The sequence below is a fragment of the Choloepus didactylus genome, chromosome 2 (assembly GCF_015220235.1).
Source record: "Choloepus didactylus isolate mChoDid1 chromosome 2, mChoDid1.pri, whole genome shotgun sequence".
Lineage (NCBI taxonomy): Eukaryota > Metazoa > Chordata > Mammalia > Pilosa > Megalonychidae > Choloepus > Choloepus didactylus.
Window position 1 is genome coordinate 179,464,772 of NC_051308.1, and position 23,250 is coordinate 179,488,021.

The window sequence follows — 23,250 nt, forward strand, 5'->3', positions numbered from 1 at the left end:
TAACTAAAAATAACATCTTCAAGAGGTCCTATTCACAATGGGTTCATGCCCACAAGAATGTGGCTTAAGACTAAGAATATATCTAAATTGGGGTATATAATTCAATCAACTACCTTAGATTTTAGGTCAGTATTATTTCATCATGGAAGTCTTCTCCAATACCACACTCTAGATCAAGATCCCCATGAATATATTTTTATGGCTTCAAGATCTTTTCCTTCAAAACACTTTTGACAAGGTTTATCATTATATTCTTGTGTCATTTTTAATTAACATCTATATAAGAATATACTTTATGTTACCTGTTTTTATTCATCACTGAAACTCCAAAACCTAGTACAAGACTGACACAAGGTAGGAGCAACTAGATAACTTTTTGAATAAATCACTAGCTGACTGTCTGAGTAAATGAATCCTGCCCACTGCACATATCTACTCTAGTTATGTACATGCCAATACATGCTGGTTTTATTCTGCCACTTTATTTCCCCCTTGCTCCTGCAGTTCCAAGCTCCTTGAATGCTCTCCCTAATTTTTCCTTATCTAAATTGTGTCAACCTCTTAATTTCTGGAAAAGTTGTCTAAAGCTTTTTATTTCATTAACATTTTATTTTTCTGATTTACCACATAATTTAGACAAATTAAATGATGATAAAAAGGGAGCCTCAAAATATTTTATCTTTTCATCGTTTTTCTGATCCATAATAATTTACCCAGTGATAAAAAATATCTCCCATAAACAACTTCTACTGCAACCCAGAATTTTAAAAATAGCTTTCTTGTTCAAAATGATGTCAATCTTAAACTAAACTTTTAATGTTAGTTTGGCCCATTTTTTTGCTATTGATACCTGGGAATGATCTAAACTACACATAATAAGATTATAAAGCAGAGAGGTCGTAGAAGACTAAGATGCAGAGAGGACATCTTATAATAGAAAGTAGACAGGGAAGCTGCTCTCTGGCAGACAGAAGATTGACACCAGATGGGAGAGAGACAGGAAAGTGACCTGAAGTGAAAAGGTTTAAATATCCCCACACAATTCCATCAAGTGGAGAGGTAATGCTTCAGTGGACAGAAATAGCAAAGTCAGTCCAGTTCAGGGGCTTCCTGGGAGAAGGGAAATGGTAAGATCAAAACTTCATTACAAGAGAGAAAATGTGAGTGCAGATGGAGCTGTACAAAGGCAGAATAAGAAGGAAATGTGGTCACTTTCAAGATTCAGCACATGCAATATGAGTTCTTGGAAATGCAAGGAGTCTGAACAGAAAAGCAAGGACTTTTCGAAGCATAAAAGGAAAAGGAACAAAGGTTATGAGTGAATTGAATGGATTTACAGGCTAAGGGCTGGGCAGAATTGTTCAGTGTCTGGCTGCTTTCTACCCTTTTAATGTTAGGTATACGTTTCAGATAATGGTTTCTGTAATTAAGCCAACTCATAAAACTCTGTGGCAAGAGTAAGTACCCTTCTGGTATTTTAGACATTTCCAGGAGTACTGGGCTAGAGGACCATATAACTCAGCAATATTCAGTGATACCACTTATAATTAAGTTATTGTATAATAACATTAAAATAACAACTTAAATTAGGGTTGATGATTCCTTTTTCTATTGAAATATTCTGACCTAGAATTCAAAGAGGAGGTGAGTTACATGGAAAAAAAAAAAAACTGTTTTATCTTTCCTTTGAAAAGAGAAATTTAAAACTTTCAATTCACTTGTTATTTAAGGGAAACCTAAGGGTTGTAAACCTTTATTGAATAACTGTAGTTGGTATTTTAAACAAATCCCATAGCATGTACAGATAAGATTAAAGGTCTGCAAAACATTTAGAGAATAAAGAAGAGAGGAAGTTAATTCACAAAGGGGGAGAAAGAAATATAGAAACATAGAGATAGAGAGAAAGGTTAGGAAAACAGAGGATTCAGTAGAAGAGGTGAGAGCAAGAGAGTCATAAAATGGAATGAGAGAGATCAAGGTTAAGGGAGAGAATTCTGGGAAGCCGAATGCTGGGTAGGGGTGGGAGCTGGGACCTGTGTCACTAGGTTAATCAAGCTGTCATTCACGTGGAGTGGGTGATTCACAGATTCATCACTCATTGTCTCTATCTCTTTGAAATGTTAATTAACCAAAAGTCTAGTATTAATAGCTAGTACCCGAAGCACAAGATGATTTGAATGGAAAGTCTACAGCAAAATTACAAAAAAATATAGAAGAAGAAATTCACCTTCATTTTCCTCTCCTGCTCCACCCATTTTTTTAAGGTTTCATGCTCTGGTCTTCCCTTGCTTGGCATATCTACCCTCTGTCTAAACACCTTTCCTGAGTTAGTCTTGTTTAAGCTGGCTGCTAAAATATTTCAGCTAAAATTCTAACTAAAAATCAAAATGTACCCTTAAGTATAGTACTTCCCAGGGGCACGTATTTTTTTAAGAAAAAACCTTTTAATACAGTCAATAAATTGAAGCACAGTATTGCAGCAGACCCTGGAGTCAGTATGTAGCTCTCAAGACAGTGAGTAGCTGGGGCAGGATGTGCCAGGTGAGCCTGTGCCTGGCAGCAGGTAGGAGAGGCTATGAGAAGCAGGATGGTTTAGTGGACAGAGAAAGAATGGGAGTAGTCTGCTAACTGCTCCACTCCTCCATATTGTCTTGCAGGATGCCTTCTAGAGAGTTCTCACCTGACGATTCTGCTGAAAAGTTTAGCTGCACAGCATTGAGATAAAAGTGATCTCTAGAGACATAAGGCACTGCAACTATGGAAAGCCACCACCCACTTAGATTGTGACACTCATTTTATTTTTCATTTTTACTTCACATATAAAGCACAGTGTTGGCACAGAACAGAAACAAAGCAGGAGAGAAGGGAAGAAGTTAGGGAGAGAAGGCAGAGAGCAAAATGGATTGCTTATTAAGAAATGAATATATATGTGTGGCACATAAACCTCTACTTTAGATACTCTACCCTGAATAGTATGGAGAGATTAGATTTATCATCTTGCCCTTTAAAGTTATTTTAAAAGCATGTGCATGCCAAATAAAATTACCCAGTGTCATAAGGATTTTCACCAGGTCAATGTCTTACAGGATGCTTTGCAATTTATAATTCATGTAGATACTTTTTATATATACATTTACACAAATCTTAGAGTTGAATAAAAAGCATAAACTATAGCTTCTTGGGATTAAAATTTGAAATATTGAGGTTTCTCATCAAACAAGCCATACTTACTGTAGCAGCATTATCTCTACCACTTACTTATACTGTCAACATTATATCAGTATAGAGTATGGAAACTTCCCTTAGAAGAGATTAATAAATATTGACATCAGTAATAATACACGCCAAGCTTTTATATGCATTACTTCAATCCTCAGAACAGTTTTATGATATTGGCACTAGTCTATCCCCATTTTTACAGAAGAGGAAACTGACATTTAGAGAAGCTATGTAACTTGATCAAGATAATAAGGCTAGTTGGTGGTGAGGTCATAGTTTGAACCCAGATCAGGTCTTTCTTACCCCTGATCCTGAGGTACATAATATCAAAGTCATAGTTTTATCATCTAGGTCAATATTCCAAATTCTCTTAAATGGGAGCCCTATGTTTTAAAAGAGTCATCTCTGGGGCCATCCTAGAGAGACGGGAAGTTGAGCAAGCCATGGAGAAATATTTCTTCCCCACTTAAACCAATAGCTCTGCTTCAATGTATTTTAAGAGTTTGGGTATAAGAGTTATAATTTAATTTTAAAAAATATTTCTACTGCTAATAGGAAAAAAATCTTTGAGAACTACTGATGTAGTTTTTTAAAATTTGACTATTTTTTCCATGACAAGCTTGAATTATTGAAGAGCTGTGAGAACCAGAACCATATGGGGTTCATCAGGAACTAAAGAGCAAGGAAAAAACACAATTCCACCTCCGCATTAATACAAAATGAACCTTACAGGCAAGCTGATCAATAATTAAAAATGAAAATAACAAGTGCTCTCTAATTTACTCGTAGGCTGCAGTCCAATTTGGGAACAATAGGCAAATAAAAACATTAAAAAAAATATATGCATCACTGAAACATTTCATTTTCCTTCTAAGTTGGCAATTAAAAATTTTCAATTAAAAATTATGAGAAAGAGTATTGTACCTTCGTCTAGAATTCTCTACTCAGTTATTTTAGTCTATTTAATTTAAATACCTGGAGATGCAGTCTTTGGCATCAGAAGTCCAGGTTTAAATACTCATTCTGTCACTACACTTGATTTTATCTTTTAATTTCTTTGAGTCTTCTGAAATAATGGTTAATGAATTGTTGTGAGCATTTAAAGGGATACTGGTTGAAAGTATTTTTGTATGCCAAGCAAATAGCATTTATCATTATAATCACTGGGTGATAAATTAGAAACTGATCATTCCTACCTCAAAGTCATACAAAATCAAATCTACCCTAAATTCAGTATTTACTGTATTTCACAATTTTATGTCTAGATATAGGGAACTAACATTATTATATCATGATGATTATAATTAATAAGAAATTTTGTCAATAGTGCTTATTGTTATAGTAACATATGACTTGTAATTCATATCAAAAAAAGCAAAAGTAGAATTCAAAAATAAGTATATGAATCAATACTGGTTATCTTATCTATTTTAGCTTAAGAAAGAAGAGTCAATAGAAGTGTTTCACCTTCCCCACTAAAGCACATTTTTTAAACAATGGTAAATTGGGAAATAATTTGCTCTAAAATATTTGTAATGAAAATTACATTTATTTCAAAATGTTTCTACTCAAACCCTCTTGCATAATTGCATTCTACCAACTTGGAGTGAGCTCCCTATCTGATCATATATTTTTGAATTTTACTGAATTATATTACTCAAATGGATAGTGAACCAAAGTCAACAGGTAAAACAAGGGCCAAGAATTTGAATACGCATTTTCACAGTAACACTGGGGCACAAACTGATAGGATTACTCAAAGCAAATCTTGGTTTGCAGCTATAAGAAGGACAAACTAAGTTTACTAAGCCAGGTACAGTATAACAGTCCTTACAGGCATATGCTATCTCATTACAAGATGAAGCCTGCACCCTTCCTCAGGAGGCCATTTGCCCAACCTATGTCGTTGGTCTGTTTGTTGAAGTGAAAAAAAAAAACATGAATTTGTGTTACGAGAATGTACTCTCATCCGTTTTGCTTTGTGACCAAAGTCTGAAATACTACTTAGGGAAATTGGAATGGAGTTTCTGGCAATAAGAATAACAGCTAACGCTTACTGAGTAAACATTATATGCCAGGCACTATACTGAGTACTTTATATGAATAGCAATAAGAGCAAACACATGCTGCTTATTAGGTGCTAGCCATGGTCCTAAGCATTTCTTATATATCAACTTGTGGAATTCTCACAACAGCCTTATGTAATAAGTGCTATTATTAGCCCCACTTTACAGATCATGAAGCAAAGACTCAGATAATTTAAGTATCTTTCCCTGGTACCACAGCTAGCAGAACAAAGATGTACACCCAAATCAACTGACTCCAGAGCTTGAGAACTTAATCTCAAAGCTATGCTGCCATGTCACAGTTCTCTTCTAATTAGGGCCACATGGGAATAATAGAGGACATGAATATGTTAGCTAGACCTAGAAAGGGACCATTTACATTATCAAGTCCATGCTCTATTCAGAGTGAGACTGACTACTTACCTAAGCTCCAAGGCCATATTGAATCAAAAAAGACAGTGTAGCCAAGTTCTGGTCAAACCCAAGCTCCCTTCCACTGTAACAGAATGTTAAATTCTTGAGGAAACACTGTCTTCAACACTGCAAGAGCATTTCCTAGGTTTGGAAAGATGAAAACCTAAATTTGTGTTTAAACTTTGTCTATAAATCAATATTGGTTATATACTTTTTATATTTAAATTTTTTTCAGTGTTTATGCCTAAGTAGCATTTAATTCACCAGAAAAAAAAAAAATGTATTTTACAAAAAAAGTAGTCTGAGACATAATATTTGGTGAGATTCTTCACAATTGAAATTACTAAAAATAAAATTACTAAAATCCAGTTGCCATTCCAAGCTTCACAATACTATAAAATTTCCTAAGCTCACAACCAAGCTAAAAGTAACCATGCAAAACGTCTATAGTTGGTAGAAAACCTAAGTGTTCACTATGCATAAAAAGACAGAATATTTGCTGCCTGGAATTGCAAAAAGAGAATCAAAAGAATTTGGTAACCAATTAGTTGGGAAATGGGAAAGAGAGGGTTGATTTTAAGATATGGGGTCTGGAACTGTGCCAGTTTGAATGTATTATGTTTCCCAGAAAAAGCCATATTCTTTGATGCAATCTTGTGGGGCAGACATTTTAATGCTGATTAGATTGGAATTCTTTGAGTGTTTCCATGGAGATGTGCCCCACCCAACTGTAGGTGATAACTCTGATGAGATATTTCCATGGAGGCATGGCCCCACCCATTCAGGGTGAGCCTTGATCAGTGGAGCCATATAAATGAGCTGGCAAACAGAAGTAACTCAGTGCAGCTATGAGTGACATTTTGAAGCGGAGCTACAGCCAAGAGGGACACTTGGAAGAAAGCACAGGAGCTGCAGATGAGAGACAGTTTGAAAACGGCTGTTGAAAGCAGACCCTTGCTCCGGAGAAGCTGAGAGAGGACAAATATCCCAAGTCCAACTAAGAGTGACATTTTTGAGGAACTGCAGCCTAGAGAGGAACGTCCTGAGAGAAAGCCATTTTGAAACCAGAACTTTGGAGCAGACACCAGCCACGTGCCTTCCCAGCTAACAGAGGTTTTCCAGGCACCATTGGCCATCCTCCAGTGAAGGTACCCAATTGCTGATGTGTTACCTTGGACACTTTATGGTCTTAAGACTGTAACTGTGTAACTAAATTAACCCCCTTTATAAAAGCCAATCCATCTCTGGTGTTTTGCATTCTGGCAGCATTAGCAAACTAGAACAGGAACCATAAATAGAATTGGGAAATTCATATGGAAGCATCCATCTAATGAGAAATGATGAGTTTAGTTTCAGGCATATTGGATTTGTGATGAGGTAGCTAGGTCAGCATAGCAGAGAGTGGGGAAGGAAGGTAGAAAAACATTCTTCTCTTTATTTTTTCCTTACTGTTTTCTTATTAAATTTTGCCTCTGTGCAATTGTATTCTCTGAAAATATTTTTATTTAAGAAAATCCCAGATTTCTGCTGTATGTGGTATTCCAGGTGGGTTTATAGACCTGTAAAGAAATAAAAAGTTTAACTTATTTGGCATTGTTTCACACTTCTAATCCTTTATATGCACTGCTATAGGTGTATGTCATTGTTGTTGATTTTTCCTGCAACACTCTATTAAAAGAATACAGCTTTCTTGGGCACTGTGCAATGGGCATCTCCTGGGAAAAATGGCACAAGTGCCTCAAGACCAGGGGCAAGAGCAAGCCCTATGACAAGGAGCAGAAGTGTGAGCTAGGATGCCCAGCTGCCAACACTGAGATTGGTCCCTGATGCATACATGGTTCTTGCGGAAGAGGCAACAGGTTCCGTGCCCTGAGACTAGATATAGGGAACTTCTCTTCAGGTTCTGAGTTTTGTATCCACAAGACAAGGATAACTGATGTTACCCAGAATGCATTCAATAAGGAGCGGTCCACACCATGACCCTGGTGAAGAACTGGTTTGTGCTCACTGATAACACACAGCCCAAGAGTGGCACTGCCCTTGGGCTTCCTAAGGAGGAAGAAATTTTAAACAAAAATCCGTCAAAGAAAATTCAGAAAAAAAAGTATGATGAAAGGAAAAAGAATGCCAGAATCAGCAGTCCTCTGGAAGAGCAGCTCCAGTAGGACAAACTTCCTGTGAGCATTGCTTCGAGGCCAGGCCAGTGTGGCTGGCCAGATAGCTATGTGCTAGAGGGCAAAGAGCTGGAGTCCAATCTGAGGAAAATTAAGTTCTGAAAAGGAAACTAAATCCTCTTCCCTCCCATCTGAGCTCAGGTAATAAAGGTGTTCATTGTTCTAAAAAAAAAAAAAAGTATATAGCTTTCTTACAAATTATTTCTCAGATGGTTCTTCTATCATATCCTTCCTTGATGTATCATATCTTAAATTATTCCAAAGCCTATTTATAAACTTTTGTGAGTTCTAATATGGTCTTGATCCAAATCTTAAATGATATCATATTACAATCACTTGAATCCAATTAGATAGAACAAAGATGCCAACTGAAATGCTGATTTTCTGGAGAAGCTAGATATTGGAATAGCTAAAGAGTTATAATTCCTTACTCTCTAGCAAATATCTTCAAAGTGGGGTGTCTTAGGCACTTTATTGGGATACAGGGATAAATTATTAAAATAGACATATATTTAAAATGTCCATTTAGTACACATGTATGTGTATATAATGTATATGTATATAATTTGAAAATTAATATATATATTGTATTTGTCTTAATTTTTATACTGATAGGGTATACAATAAAAAAATATACAGCACTACTCTAAAGGATATTAGGATATTAATATGCTCCATCTCATGTCCTTCATTTATCAAGGAATATACCATATTTATTTATATATCAAGTGTTTATCCATTATTTAATACTGAAAAGGAGAAAACATTATAATTTATTTATCTATCCATCCATATACTGATGCAAAAAATACTTATTAAAACCTCTCTTCCACTGAAGGCAAACATCATATCCTTATTCATGGTTTTATCAATTGTAGGCCTAGAAAAGTACTTGCATATATTATGTACCCAATAAATATCACTGAATAAATGTATAAATTGACCTACTTGGTGTAGCTTCCCTAGAAAGAAATTGGAACTTTTCTAAGTTTTAAAGTTATTCAACATTGGATAATGAGCTTCCCATCTTTGACCAGACAGAGCCTAGTGCCTAGTGCCAGAGCTGAGATTATGGATTGGTAGCTACCTGACTAAGGGAAAAATGCTATGAAGTATTTCCAATTCTAAAATATAGTGATGCTAAACTTATATTTTAAGGACATTATGAAAATTCCCTCATGAAAGACTTAATCAAAGACTACTGACACATTGTTGATCTATTATTTGTATCCAGTATTGAACATTTTTCAATCCTCTATTATTCTTGGCAAGTACGAGCAACTCCACTCCACTCTAATGGAGGATATTTGTATGGGGAGTCCCTCAGAAAGGAGGCTTCAAATCAAGAGGCATGAGTAGTAGTAGGTAGGCCGCACAAGATAAAAAATGAACTCATCCTGGAATAACTCACAGAATTAATGATCAAAATATGTATAGCTGAGATCTTCCTGTAAAGAGTTTTTCCCTTTGTTGTATAGGCATTTTTTCCTGAGTTCAATTCTCCAGTTAAGCACACATACCATATGCCTATGAAGTATTAATATAATAAATAGAAAATAGTAACTCAGACAAGGAGACAAATCTCCACAGATTGTCCTAATCAGCCCTACCCAACACTGATCCTTTATTCTTAAGACTTTATCTTCTAGGAATAATGATTAGCATATGCTCTACCTCTTTATTCTCCATCAGAAGCCTTTCATTACTACAGGGCCAGGAACTGCCTGGAGCACTTCCAAGAATCTCAAGCCCTTAGTAACAACTTTCTCCTCTGAACTTTTATAGTGTTTGTCTCCACAGCTAAATGGAGCTGAGCATATACCACCTTGTCCTTGGCAACACTTTTCCTGCCTTAGCCAAGAACTTGCTCCTTCCAAGGAAAAAACAGAGTGCCAACACTATGAACTCCATCATAAGCTTTACTCGTATTCCTCAATGCATAAGCACCTTTGAGGAATCCAAAAATAATGCCCATGATTTAGTGAGAGAGTCAAATTTTTTAGTAGGATGAAGACGATATTCTAGCTCCACATAGGCTAATCACAGCAAATTGAAGTACAGGTGCATTAACTATCTTTTCGTTCCATCACTAGGAAAGAACTAATCAAGTAAACCTAAGGCTCTGAGAACAAGCCTCAGAGTAATTTACTTACACAAAAGCAAAATTAGAGGTTATTGGGAGCTCTCCAAGGTACCGAAAAACTGTAACTGCTTGGACTCCCCAACTAACGACAAGAGCCCTGTTTCTTAGTGTTTTTATACAGCACTATTTATCTGGAATCTTACCTTCCTGATTTCCACTATTATGATGTCAAACACCTTGATTTGAATCCTACTGCCCTAGCATCTACTATCCTGACCTAAGTATGACATGCTGTTGCAAGCGGCCTAGTTACACTGTGGAGCAGCAATGAAATTCCATGGTCAGAATTCAAATAGGCATTTAAAAAAATACGTAACTCCGTTTTCCCTAAAATTAATGTGAACTCTTGAGGGAGAAACTGCACCTTTTTGTAAAGGCTCAATAAATGCTTATTTATAATGATTAATTTCTTTTCCTTTGACTTCTATGTTCACAGTCTAGTGCAGGTCTCAGTCACAAGTAAGCACTCATGAATTCTTATTGAATAACTGTCCTAAACTGAAGGTTCCAAACTGGACTCTTAAATGATACCCACAGATAAACTAGAAATGTACACGTAACTCTTGTGTCTCTGAGTAAACTGTCTTCTTAGCCCTCCCACCAGATCTGGACAGACTTCCAGCTGGTTTTAGGTTAGCACTATTCAGTAGGATTAAATGAAAGGCAGTCTGGTTAAGTGTGCAAAATATAACTGACTGTTTTCTGGATGCAACAGAACTCCCAAGGAATATTTCTTCTGATGGTTGGTAAAAGACAGTGATCTATTAAAAATAACTTCCTAAAAAATATTTGCATATGACATTTAAATAACTCCATGTGAACTGTAAAGGTATTTTAAAAATTGTTTTCTAAATAAATTAGTCTTCATTCCTTTAATTACTTATTTCTAGGCTAGGAGAGGCACTCATATGTTTAGTTGTTATTGCAATTATATCAAAATAAAGTATACGCAGACTTCTAGCCCAAGGCAATGCCACTGAAAGATTTCACCGGTATTAGCTAGGCAATCAAAACTATGTATCATCATATCAGGATGCATTTAACTGTGAAAATAGTAAGCCAGAACTCCTACCATTAATTTTAAAACATCATTACTCCTATAAACAGAAAATAAGAAGAAATATTGTTTTCAAATTTATAGGCTTCCATCATTATAAAATATAAAATCATGTTAATTTTTACATCCTATAGACATTTTGTCTTCAGGTCACAGTCTGTATCACAAAGCTTTTTACTTGTTTCAGTATACATTTGTACTTTGCCTTAGCATGCAGTAGATCCTCAACTGATATTGGTTGGATAGATGCATAACAAGCACCCACCACATATTTAAGATTGTATTCCAGAAACACTTTTAGAAAATTGTATTATTTTGGGTCTGATAATGCCACTTATTTTCAATGCCTACCATAAAACTGAATTATTTGAAGAAACCTAAGTTGTTGATGGTCACTGCAAAACAGTTTCTAGATGCTCAAATATTTTTGATAAAGGATATTAAAATATTAACCTCATATTGGAAATGACAGAAGTGACATTTCTGTTTGTGTCTATTCAAGAAAGTTAAAGTACAAAATTGAACTACTTAATCTTACAACATATTCAACATAACAAACTCGACTATAAAAGTCAAAACCATATAACTGTTAGATGCAAAGGTTTGTCTTACTTTTACTGAAACAACTAAACAGATCCTGTTACAAGAGTTAACAGGAAAATAAGAAACAACTTCCATTTCTAAGATTCTATGATCTATGCAGAGCTATATAAAAGACAACCAGCTACAAAGGAGCCCATCTGTATATGATTTTAAAATATAACTGGAAAAAAATGGTTCTAGGGACTCTGATTTCCACATATAACTTGTTTTATAATTGATGAAATGTAAATTGTTCTTAGAAAGCACCCTTGAATAGAATTTTTTTAAAATCTCACTAATACTGGGTTATCTCTATTGAGTAATTCTGCCACTCCGAAGTAGTTATAGTTAGCTTATAATTGCTAGTTGCTTCCAGCTGACTTTCTAAACCCAAGAAATGCATGGCAGAGGACATTTTACCAGGAATGAATTACTAATTTTATTTTATTTTGAAAATTACTTAAGAATTTTCTGGTTCTCAAAAGTCATAATTTAAAGTCTATATAAATTTGGGAGTTTGCTGAGTATTTCCAAAATATTGACTAAATCTGAACTAATTGAATTAGTAAGACAATGTGTTTCTCTACTCAATTTTTGAACATAAAAATCCACTGTTTCCCGCCACCACTAGACACAAGTAGAATAAACGGCAAGACTGTTAGTTTGGAGAGATACTAAATTATTAGCTTGACCATGGTAAACACATACTAAGTTTTGACCCTTTATCTGGGTATAGACTCTTTTTGACCTTTATTTATTAATGCATTGATATTGAAAAAATTATAGGCTTGTTAGTGAATATGATCCTTTTCTCTCAAACTTATTTTCTTACTTCATTAATTGATATATTAATTCAGTAAATATTTACTAAAGAACTTTTATGTGCCTGGCACAATGAGGGATGCTGGTAATGTAAAGACAACAAATTTCCTGCTTGCAAATCTTTGCTCGCATATTCAACAGTCTCATAGAGGATGACAAGTATGTAAAAACAAAAAGGGCAAAGAAGTACTTGTATGGATGGGCAGAATCCAAATTTCAGACAACAGCCCTCCAGACTTCCTGATCCAAACCAATCCTCCTTACTCTAGCCAAGTTCTGCTTCCCACCCCCCAATGCTGTCTGCCTTTAGTAGGTGTCCTACTTATTCTGCCTCTCCCAAAGCACTTCCCCCCACTCAAGTCTGGCTTGGGGTTGAAAGCAACATGCATTGTTCTGCTCCTTATTCCTTTACTGCTGATCAAAAATCAGCATTAAAGCCTTTTTAGCTGTAGTGTTTTACTATTAGAAAACTGGAAAAAGATATAAATGTGACAGGGAACCTATAAGTTATCCTATATCCTGTGTTTTGCTGGCTCTCTCCTATTACATCTCTGGGTTAAGACATTTCCTCTTCTCACATTCTTTTCAGATGCTCTTTGCATTTTTTTTTCTCATTGACTAGATTACACTTCAAATCGTGCTTCACAATTGTAACCAAATAATTATTTGTGCAATTTGTATCCCTAATATCTGCACTCTTCCCTGCCCTGAAAGAAGTTACATTGAAGAAGATTGTGCAAGCATTAAAGTCTGACAGCTGAACGGTGGTGTCAAACATAATCCATGCAGCAAGAAAGGAGTATGTGCAAAAACAGAAAAGCAGTACCTAAGATACAGTAGGCGCTCAATAAATATTTGTTAAATAAATAAATGAGTGAATGAATGAACTCAAACTTCACCGGTTCATTTAAATTTCCCTAATCCTCAGGACTGAATTAATCATTCTCTTTCTGCCCTTCCATAAAACAATCACAACAATAATAATAGCTACTGGTAATATTGAGTGATTACTCTGTGTCAGGAACTGTTCTACATGCTTTAAATGTATTTAGCTCACTAAATCCTCAAAACAGCTCCATGAGATAGCTACAATAAATTCTTTTTATAGATGAAGATACTTAGACACAGAACTCTTGAGTAACCTTCCCAAGACCACATGGCCCGTAATTGGATGAGTTCAATCAAACTGCTCCACATACACCATGAGCTCCTGGACATAAGCAATTTGTTTCATTCATCTCAGACTCCTCAACACCTAGATCCATGCTGGAATATAGAAAGTACTTGGTAGTTTTGTACAAATGAAAGTATGAATATTTTACTGATAACTGATAATATGAACTAAATAAGCAATACAAAACCAATTCCTTACACACCTGCCAACTGCTCTTCCAGGGTTGAGAGTTCTCAGCTATTCTCTCTATCCCAGGGGAAACTCTAATCAGCCCTCCCCTCTCTTTTCCTCTGAAGGAAGAAATATTAATTTCCTTTTTGTTATCATACCACTGTTAACTTCATTAATAACTCATCAGCCATTAATTACTCATCAGCATCACTGGCTTGATTTCTATCTCTTAAATATGCCAGGCTTATTCCCAACTTAGAACCTTAGTACTAGTAATTTTCTGTTCTTTTTTTCTGGAAATGCTCTTTCTCCAAATGTTTTCATATTTCAAGTCCTCTCGCCAGTCAGGTCTCAGCTCAATAATGACCTCCTCAGTGTGGTGTTCCTGTCCATGAATATAAAATTTCCTTGGGCTGAAGTCACATGCTCCAGCTCAGTTCAGCAGAGAGCAAAGCTTTGGAATGTGAGATATAAGTCCAAGTCATTACAAAAAAGTGACTTATTTCCTATTTATATTGTTTATTGGGCATTTTTTTTCCTTCAAGGAACTCAGAAATAGGAAGAGTGGATGGGCCAAGATAGGATATAGACATTCTTGCTATCGTGGGACATTATACAATCTATAATTATTTATTTACTCCCCAACAGACAAAGGAAAATAAATATCTGAATGGGCAAAGTTATGGTGGCAGGAAGTAAGAAAAGACAATCTTCAAGTCAAAAATAAATTGCAACCACAAAAAATGAAAATTACAGATGAATATCTCTTACGAACACAGATGTAAAATTCCTCAGCAAAATATAAGCAAACTGAATTCAGCAACATATTGAAACAATCAACTGGGATTTATCCCCTGTATGCAAGGATGGTTCAACATAAGAAAATCAATTAATGTAATATACCACATTAACACAATGAAGGAAAAAAAAACACACATGATCATCTCAATAGATGCAAAAAAGGCATGTGACAAAATCCAGCACTCCTTACTGATAAATCACTTAGAACATTAGGCATAAAAGGAAACATCCTCAACATGATAAATGGCATATATGAAAAACCAGAGTTAACATCCTACTTAATGGTGAAAGACTGGAAGCTTCCCTTCTAAGATCAGGAACAAGACAAGGATGTTCACTGTCACCATTGTTATTTAATACTGTACTGGGAATTCTTGCCAGAGCAATTAGACAAGAAAAAGAAATAAAAGTCATCCTAATTGGAAAGGAAGAATTAAAACTTTCTTATTTGCAGATCACATGATTCTAAATAGACAAAATCCTGAAAAATCCACAACAAAGCTCCTAGAGCTAACAAATGAATTCAGCAAAGTGGCAGGGCAAAAGAAAAACACTGAAAAATCAATAGTGTTTCAACATAACCAATGAACAATCAGAACAAGAAAACAAGAAAAAATTCCATTTACAATAGCAACTAAAAGGATCAAATACCTAGGAATAAATCTAATCAAGGATGTAAAGGAGTTGTACACAGAAAACTACAAAACATTGCTCAAAGAAATTAAGAACTAAAGAGACAGAAAGACATTCCATGTCCATGGATTAAAAGACTAAATATTGTTAAGATGTCAATTCTAACCAAAGCAATTTACAGATTCAATGCAATTCCAATCAAAATTCCAACAGCCTTCTTTGCAGAAATGGGAAAGCCGATAATCAGATTTGTGTGGAAGGGTAAGGGGTCCCAAATAGCCAAAGTAATTTTGAAAAAGAAGAATGAAATTGGAGGGCTCACTCCCTGATTTAAAGCTTATTATAAAGCCACAGTAATCAGAAAAACGTGGTACCGGCCCAAGTAGAGAAAAAGAACAATGAAATCAAATTGAGAGCTCAAAAATTAACTAACACATTTATGGCCACAGGATTTTTGACAAGGGGACAAAAAGCCACAAAATTGGGAACGAATAGTCTCATCAACAAATGGTACTGACAAAACTTATCTCCATTTGCAAAAGAATGAAGGAGGGACCCCTTCCTCAAACTTTATACAAAAATCAACCCAAAATGGATCAAAGACCTAAATACAAGTACCAGAATCATCAAACCCTTAGAAGAAAATGTAAGGAAGCATTTTCAGGATTCTGTCACAGGCAATGACTTCTTAGATTTTATATCCAAAGCACAAGCCACAAGATAAAAAATAGATAAATGAGACCTCATCACAATTTTAAGATGCCATGCATCAAAGAATGGATGTAAAATGACAACCTACACAATGGTAGAAAATATTTGGAAACCACATATCTGATAAAAGCGTAATACCCAGAATATATGAAGAAAGCCTTCAACTTCACCTCAAAAAGACAAAAAAAAAAAAAAAAAAAAACAATTTAAAAATGGGCAAAAGACTTGAATAGACATCTCTCCAAAGGAGATAAACAAATGGCCCAAAAGCACAGGTACAATGCTCAACATTATTAGTCATCAGAGAAATGCAGAACAAAACTGCAGTGAGATACCATTTCAAACCAACTAGAATGGCTACTATTAAAAAAAAGAGAAACAGAAAATGAAAAGTGTTAGAGATGATGCAGATAAAAAGGAATACTCATACACTGCTGTTGGAAATGTAAAATGGTGCAGTTGCTGTGGAAGACAGTTTGGTGGTTGCTCAGAAAGTTAAGTATAGAATTACCATATAACCCAGCAATCTGACTTCTAGGTATAAAAACAAAAGAATTGAAATCAGGGGCGCGAACAGATATTTGCACAACAATGTTCATAGTGGCATTATTGACGATTGCTACAAGACAGAAGCAACCCAAGTGTCCATCAACCAATAAAAGATAAACAAAATGTGGTGTATAAAATTAATGGAATATTATTCAGCCATGGAAAAGGAATAGCATTCTGATACATGCAACAACATGGATGAAATTTGAAGACATCCTGGTGAGTGAAAAAAAAGCATACACAAAAGGAAAAATATTGTATGATCTCACTGATATGAAAAAATTAGAATAGGCAAACATAGAGTCAGAAACTAGGATATAGGTTACCTGGGGAGGGAGTAGGGATAGGGAACAGAGAGTTAAAGCTTCAAGTATAGAGTCCCTATTCTGAATTATGGAAATGTTTCGGATGGTAGCACAACGCGGAAACATAATTAACAGCACTGAAATATATATATATGAGTGTGGTTAAAAGGAGAATGTCAGGTTGCACATATGGCAATAGAATAAATTTTTTTAAAAATCTATGAAACTGTACTACACAAACAGTGAACCCTAAGTTTAAGTATAGTTAATAGTACAATAATAAAAATGTACTTTTATCAATTGCAACAAATGTACCACACCAATGCAAGGTGTTAATAATAGGGTGGTATATGGGAATCCTGCATTTTATGCATGATTCTTCTATAAACCCACCATTTCTCTAATAATTTTTTTACATAAAATACAATAATAGGAGGCGGGGCAAGATGGCAGACTGGTGAGCTGTAAGTTTTAGTTACTCCTCCAGGAAAGTAGGTAAAAAGCCAGGAACTGCGTGGACTGGACACCACAGAGCAATCTGTCTTTGGGCATACTTCATACAACACTCATGAAAACGTGGAACTGCTGAGATCAGCGAAATCTGTAAGTTTTTGCGGCCAGGGGACCTGCGCCCCTCCCTGCCAGGCTCAGTCCCGGGGGAGGAGGGGCTGTCAGCTCCGGGAAGGAGAAGGGAGAACTGCAGTGGCTGCTCTTATCGGAAACTCATTCTACTGATTCAAACTCCAACCATAGATAGACTGAGACCAGACACCAGAGACTCTGAGAGCAGCCAGCCCAGCAGAGAGGAGACAGGCATAGAAAAAAAACAACACGAAAAACTCCAAAATAAAAGCAGAGGATTTTTGGAGTTCTGGTGAACACAGAAAGGGGAAGGGCGGAGCTCAGGCCTTGAGGCGCATATGCAAATCCCGAAGCAAAGCTGATCTCTCTGCCCTGTGGACCTTTCCTTAATGGCCCTGGTTGCTTTGTCTATTAGCATTTCAATAACCCATTAGATCTCTGAGGAGGGCCGTTTTTTTTTTTGTTTGTTTTTGTTTTTTAAATCCTTTTTTCTTTTTCTAAAACAATTACTCTAAGAAGCCCAATACAGAAAGCTTCAAAGAATTGCAATTTGGGCACGTTAAGTCAAGAGCAGAACTAAGAGAGCTCTGAGACAAAAGGCAATAATCCAGTGGCTGAGAAAATTCACTAAACAACACAACTTCCCAAGAAAAGGGGGGTGTCCGCTCACAGCCACCATCCTGGTGGACAGGAAACACTCCTGCCCATCGCCAGCCCCATAGCCCAGAGCTGCCCCAGACAACCCAGTGTGACGGAAGTGCTTCAAATAACAGGCACACACCACAAAACTGGGCGTGGACATTAGCCTTCCCTGCAACCTCAGCTGAATGTCCCAGAGCTGGGAAGGTGGAGCAGTGTGAATTAACAAAGCCCCATTCAGCCATCATTTGAGCAGACTGGGAGCCTCCCTACACAGCCCAGCAGCCCAGAACTGCCCTGGGGGGATGGCACTCACCTGTGACACAGCACAGTCATCCCTCAACAGAGGACCCGGGGTGCACAGCCTGGAAGAGGGGCCCACTTGCAAGTCTCAGGAGCCATACGCCAATACCAAAGACATGTGGGTCAGTGGCAGAGACAAACTGTGGCAGGACTGAACTGAAGGATTAGACTATTGCAGCAGCTTTAAAACTCTAGGATCATCAGGGAGATTTGATTGTTAGGGCCACCCCCCCTCCCCGACTGCCCAGAAACACGCCCCACATACAGGGCAGGCAACACCAACTACACACGCAAGCTTGGTACACCAATTGGGCCCCACAAGACTCACTCCCCCATTCACCAAAAAGGCTAAGCAGGGGAGAACTGGCTTGTGGAGAACAGGTGGCTCGTGGACGCCACCTGCTGGTTAGTTAGAGAAAGTGTACTCCACGAAGCTGTAGATCTGATAAATTAGAGATAAGGACTTCAATAGGTCTACAAACCCTAAAAGAACCCTATCAAGTTCAGCAAATGCCACGAGGCCAAAAACAACAGAAAATTATAAAGCATATGAAAAAACCAGACGATATGGATAACCCAAGCCCAAGCACCCAAATCAAAAGACCAGAAGAGACACAGCACCTAGAGCAGCTACTCAAAGAACTAAAGATGAACAATGAGACCATAGTACGGGATATGAAGGAAATCAAGAAGACCCTAGAAGAGCATAAAGAAGACATTGCAAGACTAAATAAAAAAATGGAGGATCTTATGGAAATTAAAGAAACTGTTGACCAAATTAAAAAGATTCTGGACACTCATAGTACAAGACTAGAGGAAGTTGAACAACAAATCAGTGACCTGGAAGATGACAGAATGGAAAATGAAAGCATAAAAGAAAGAATGGGGAAGAAAATTGAAAAACTCGAAATGGACCTCAGGGATATGATAGATAATATGAAACGTCCAAATATAAGACTCATTGGTGTCCCAGAAGGGGAAGAAAAGGGTAAAGTTCTAGGAAGAGTATTCAAAGAAATTGTTGGGGAAAACTTCCCAAATCTTCTAAACAACATAAATACACAAATGATAAATGCTCAGCGAACTCCAAATAGAATAAATCCAAAAAATCCCACTCCGAGACATATACTGATCACACTGTCAAACATAGAAGAGAAGGAGCAAGTTCTGAAAGCAGCAAGAGAAAAGCAATTCACCACATACAAAGGAAACAGCATAAGACTAAGTAGTGACTACTCAGCAGCCACCATGGAGGCAAGAAGGCAGTGGCACGATATATTTAAAATTCTGAGTGAGAGGAATTTCCAGCCAAGAATACTTTATCCAGCAAAGCTCTCCTTCAAATTTGAGGGAGAGCTTAAATTTTTCACAGACAAAGAAATGCTGAGAGAATTTGCTAACAAGAGACCTGCCCTACTGGAGATAACTAAAGGGAGCCCTACAGACAGAGAAACAAAGACAGGACAGAGAGACTTGGAGAAAGGTTCAGTACTAAAGAGATTCGGTATGGGTACAATAAAGGATATTAATAGAGAGAGGGAAAAATATGGCAAACATAAACCAAAGGATAAGATGGCCGATTCAAGAAATGCCTTCACGGTTTTAACGTTGAATGTAAATGGATTAAACTCCCCAATTAAAAGACATAGATTCGCAGAATGGATCAAAAAAAATGAACCATCAATATGTTGCATACAAGAGACTCATCTTAGACACAGGGACACAAAGAAACTGAAAGTGAAAGGATGGAAAAAAATATTTCATGCAAGCTACAGCCAAAAGAAAGCAGGTGTAGCAATATTAATCTCAGATAAAATAGACTTCAAATGCAGGGATGTTTTGAGAGACAAAGAAGGCCACTACATACTAATAAAAGGGGCAATTCAGCAAGAAGAAATAACAATCGTAAATGTCTATGCACCCAATCAAGGTGCCACAAAATACATGAGAGAAACACTGGCAAAACTAAAGGAATCAATTGATGTTTCCACAATAATTGTGGGAGACTTCAACACATCACTCTCTCCTATAGATAGATCAACCAGACAGAAGACCAATAAGGAAATTGAAAACCTAAACAATCTGATAAATGAATTAGATTTAACAGACATCTACAGGACATTACATCCCAAATCACCAGGATACACATACTTTTCTAGTGCTCACGGAACTTTCTCCAGAATAGATCATATGCTGGGACATAAAACAAGCCTCAATAAATTTAAAAAGATTGAAATTATTCAAAGCACATTCTCTGACCACAATGGAATACAATTAGAAGTCAATAACCATCAGAGACTTAGAAAATTCACAAATACCTGGAGGTTAAACAACACACTCCTAAACAATCAGTGGGTTAAAGAAGAAATAGCAAGAGAAATTGCTAAATATATAGAGACGAATGAAAATGAGAACACAACATACCAAAACCTATGGGATGCAGCAAAAGCAGTGCTAAGGGGGAAATTTATAGCACTAAACGCATATATTAAAAAGGAAGAAAGAGCCAAAATCAAAGAACTAATGGATCAACTGAAGAAGCTAGAAAATGAACAGCAAACCAATCCTAAACCAAGTACAAGAAAAGAAATAACAAGGATTAAAGCAGAAATAAATGACATAGAGAACAAAAAAACAATAGAGAGGATAAATATCACCAAAAGTTGGTTCTTTGAGAAGATCAACAAGATTGACAAGCCCCTAGCTAGACTGACAAAACCAAAAAGAGAGAAGACCCATATAAACAAAATAATGAATGAAAAAGGTGACATAACTGCAGATCCTGAAGAAATTAAAAAAATTATAAGAGGATATTATGAACAACTGTATGGCAACAAACTGGATAATGTAGAAGAAATGGACAATTTCCTGGAAACATATGAACAACCTAGACTGACCAGAGAAGAAATAGAAGACCTCAACCAACCCATCACAAGCAAAGAGATCCAATCAGTCATCAAAAATCTTCCCACAAATAAATGCCCAGGGCCAGATGGCTTCACAGGGGAATTCTACCAAACTTTCCAGAAAGAACTGACACCAATCTTACTCAAACTCTTTCAAAACATTGAAGAAAATGGAACACTACCTAACTCATTTTATGAAGCTAACATCAATCTAATACCAAAACCAGGCAAAGATGTTACAAAAAAGGAAAACTACTGGCCAATCTCCCTAATGAATATAGATGCAAAAATCCTCAACAAAATACTTGCAAATCGAATCCAAAGACACATTAAAAAAATCATACACCATGACCAAGTGGGGTTCATTCCAGGCATGCAAGGATGGTTCAACATAAGAAAAACAATCAATGTATTACAACACATTAAAAACTCGAAAGGGAAAAATCAATTGATCATCTCAATAGATGCTGAAAAAGCATTTGACAAAATCCAACATCCCTTTTTGATAAAAACACTTCAAAAGGTAGGAATTGAAGGAAACTTCCTCAACATGATAAAGAGCATATATGAAAAACCCACAGCCAGCATAGTACTCAATGGTGAGAGACTGAAAGCCTTCCCTCTAAGATCAGGAACAAGACAAGGATGCCCGCTGTCACCACTGTTATTCAACATTGTGCTGGAAGTGCTAGCCAGGGCAATCCGGCAAGACAAAGAAATAAAAGGCATCCAAATTGGAAAAGAAGAAGTAAAACTGTCATTGTTTGCAGATGATATGATCTTATATCTAGAAAACCCTGAGAAATCAACGATACACCTACTAGAGCTAATAAACAAATTTAGCAATGTAGCGGGATACAAGATTAATGCACATAAGTCAGTAATGTTTCTATATGCTAGAAATGAACAAACTGAAGAGACACTCAAGAAAAAGATACCATTTTCAATAGCAACTAAAAAAAATCAAGTACCTAGGAATAAACTTAACCAAAGATGTAAAAGACCTATACAAAGAAAACTACATAACTCTACTAAAAGAAATAGAAGGGGACCTTAAAAGATGGAAAAATATTCCATGTTCATGGATAGGAAGGCTAAATGTCATTAAGATGTCAATTCTACCCAAACTCATCTACAGATTCAATGCAATCCCAATCAAAATTCCAACAACCTACTTTGCAGACTTGGAAAAGCTAGTTATCAAATTTATTTGGAAAGGGAAGATGCCTCGAATTGCTAAAGACACTCTAAAAAAGAAAAACGAAGTGGGAGGACTTACACTCCCTGACTTTGAAGCTTATTATAAAGCCACAGTTGCCAAAACAGCATGGTACTGGCACAAAGATAGACATATAGATCAATGGAATCGAATTGAGAATTCAGAGATAGACCCTCAGATCTATGGCCGACTGATCTTTGATAAGGCCCCCCAAAGTCACTGAACTGAGCCATAATGGTCTTTTCAACAAATGGGGCTGGGAGAGTTGGATATCCATATCCAAAAGAATGAAAGAGGACCCCTACCTCACCCCCTACACAAAAATTAACTCAAAATGGACCAAAGATCTCAATATAAAAGAAAGTACCATAAAACTCCTAGAAGATAATGTAGGAAAAACATCTTCAAGACCTTGTATTAGGAGGCCACTTCCTAGACTTTACACCCAAAGCACAAGCAACAAAAGAGAAAATAGATAAATGGGAACTCCTCAAGCTTAGAAGTTTCTGCACCTCAAAGGAATTTCTCAAAAAGGTAAAGAGGCAGCCAACTCAATGGGAAAAAATTTTTGGAAACCATGTATCTGACAAAAGACTGATATCTTGCATATACAAAGAAATCCTACAACTCAATGACAATAGTACAGACAGCCCAATTATAAAATGGGCAAAAGATATGAAAAGACAGTTCTCTGAAGAGGAAATACAAATGGCCAAGAAACACATGAAAAAATGTTCAGCTTCACTAGCTATTAGAGAGATGCAAATTAAGACCACAATG

General features: G+C 36.4%; 1 protein-coding gene and 1 pseudogene across 2 annotated transcripts in view; one reads left to right on the forward strand and one right to left on the reverse strand.

Annotated features, from left to right (window-relative positions):
- The window catches only part of PDE4B (phosphodiesterase 4B), a 528,481-nt gene that overhangs the window by 380,099 nt on the left and 125,132 nt on the right, over window positions 1-23,250 (reverse strand). The gene's annotated exons all lie outside the window — the stretch shown is intronic.
- On the forward strand, window positions 7,404-7,975 carry LOC119528176 (annotated as a pseudogene).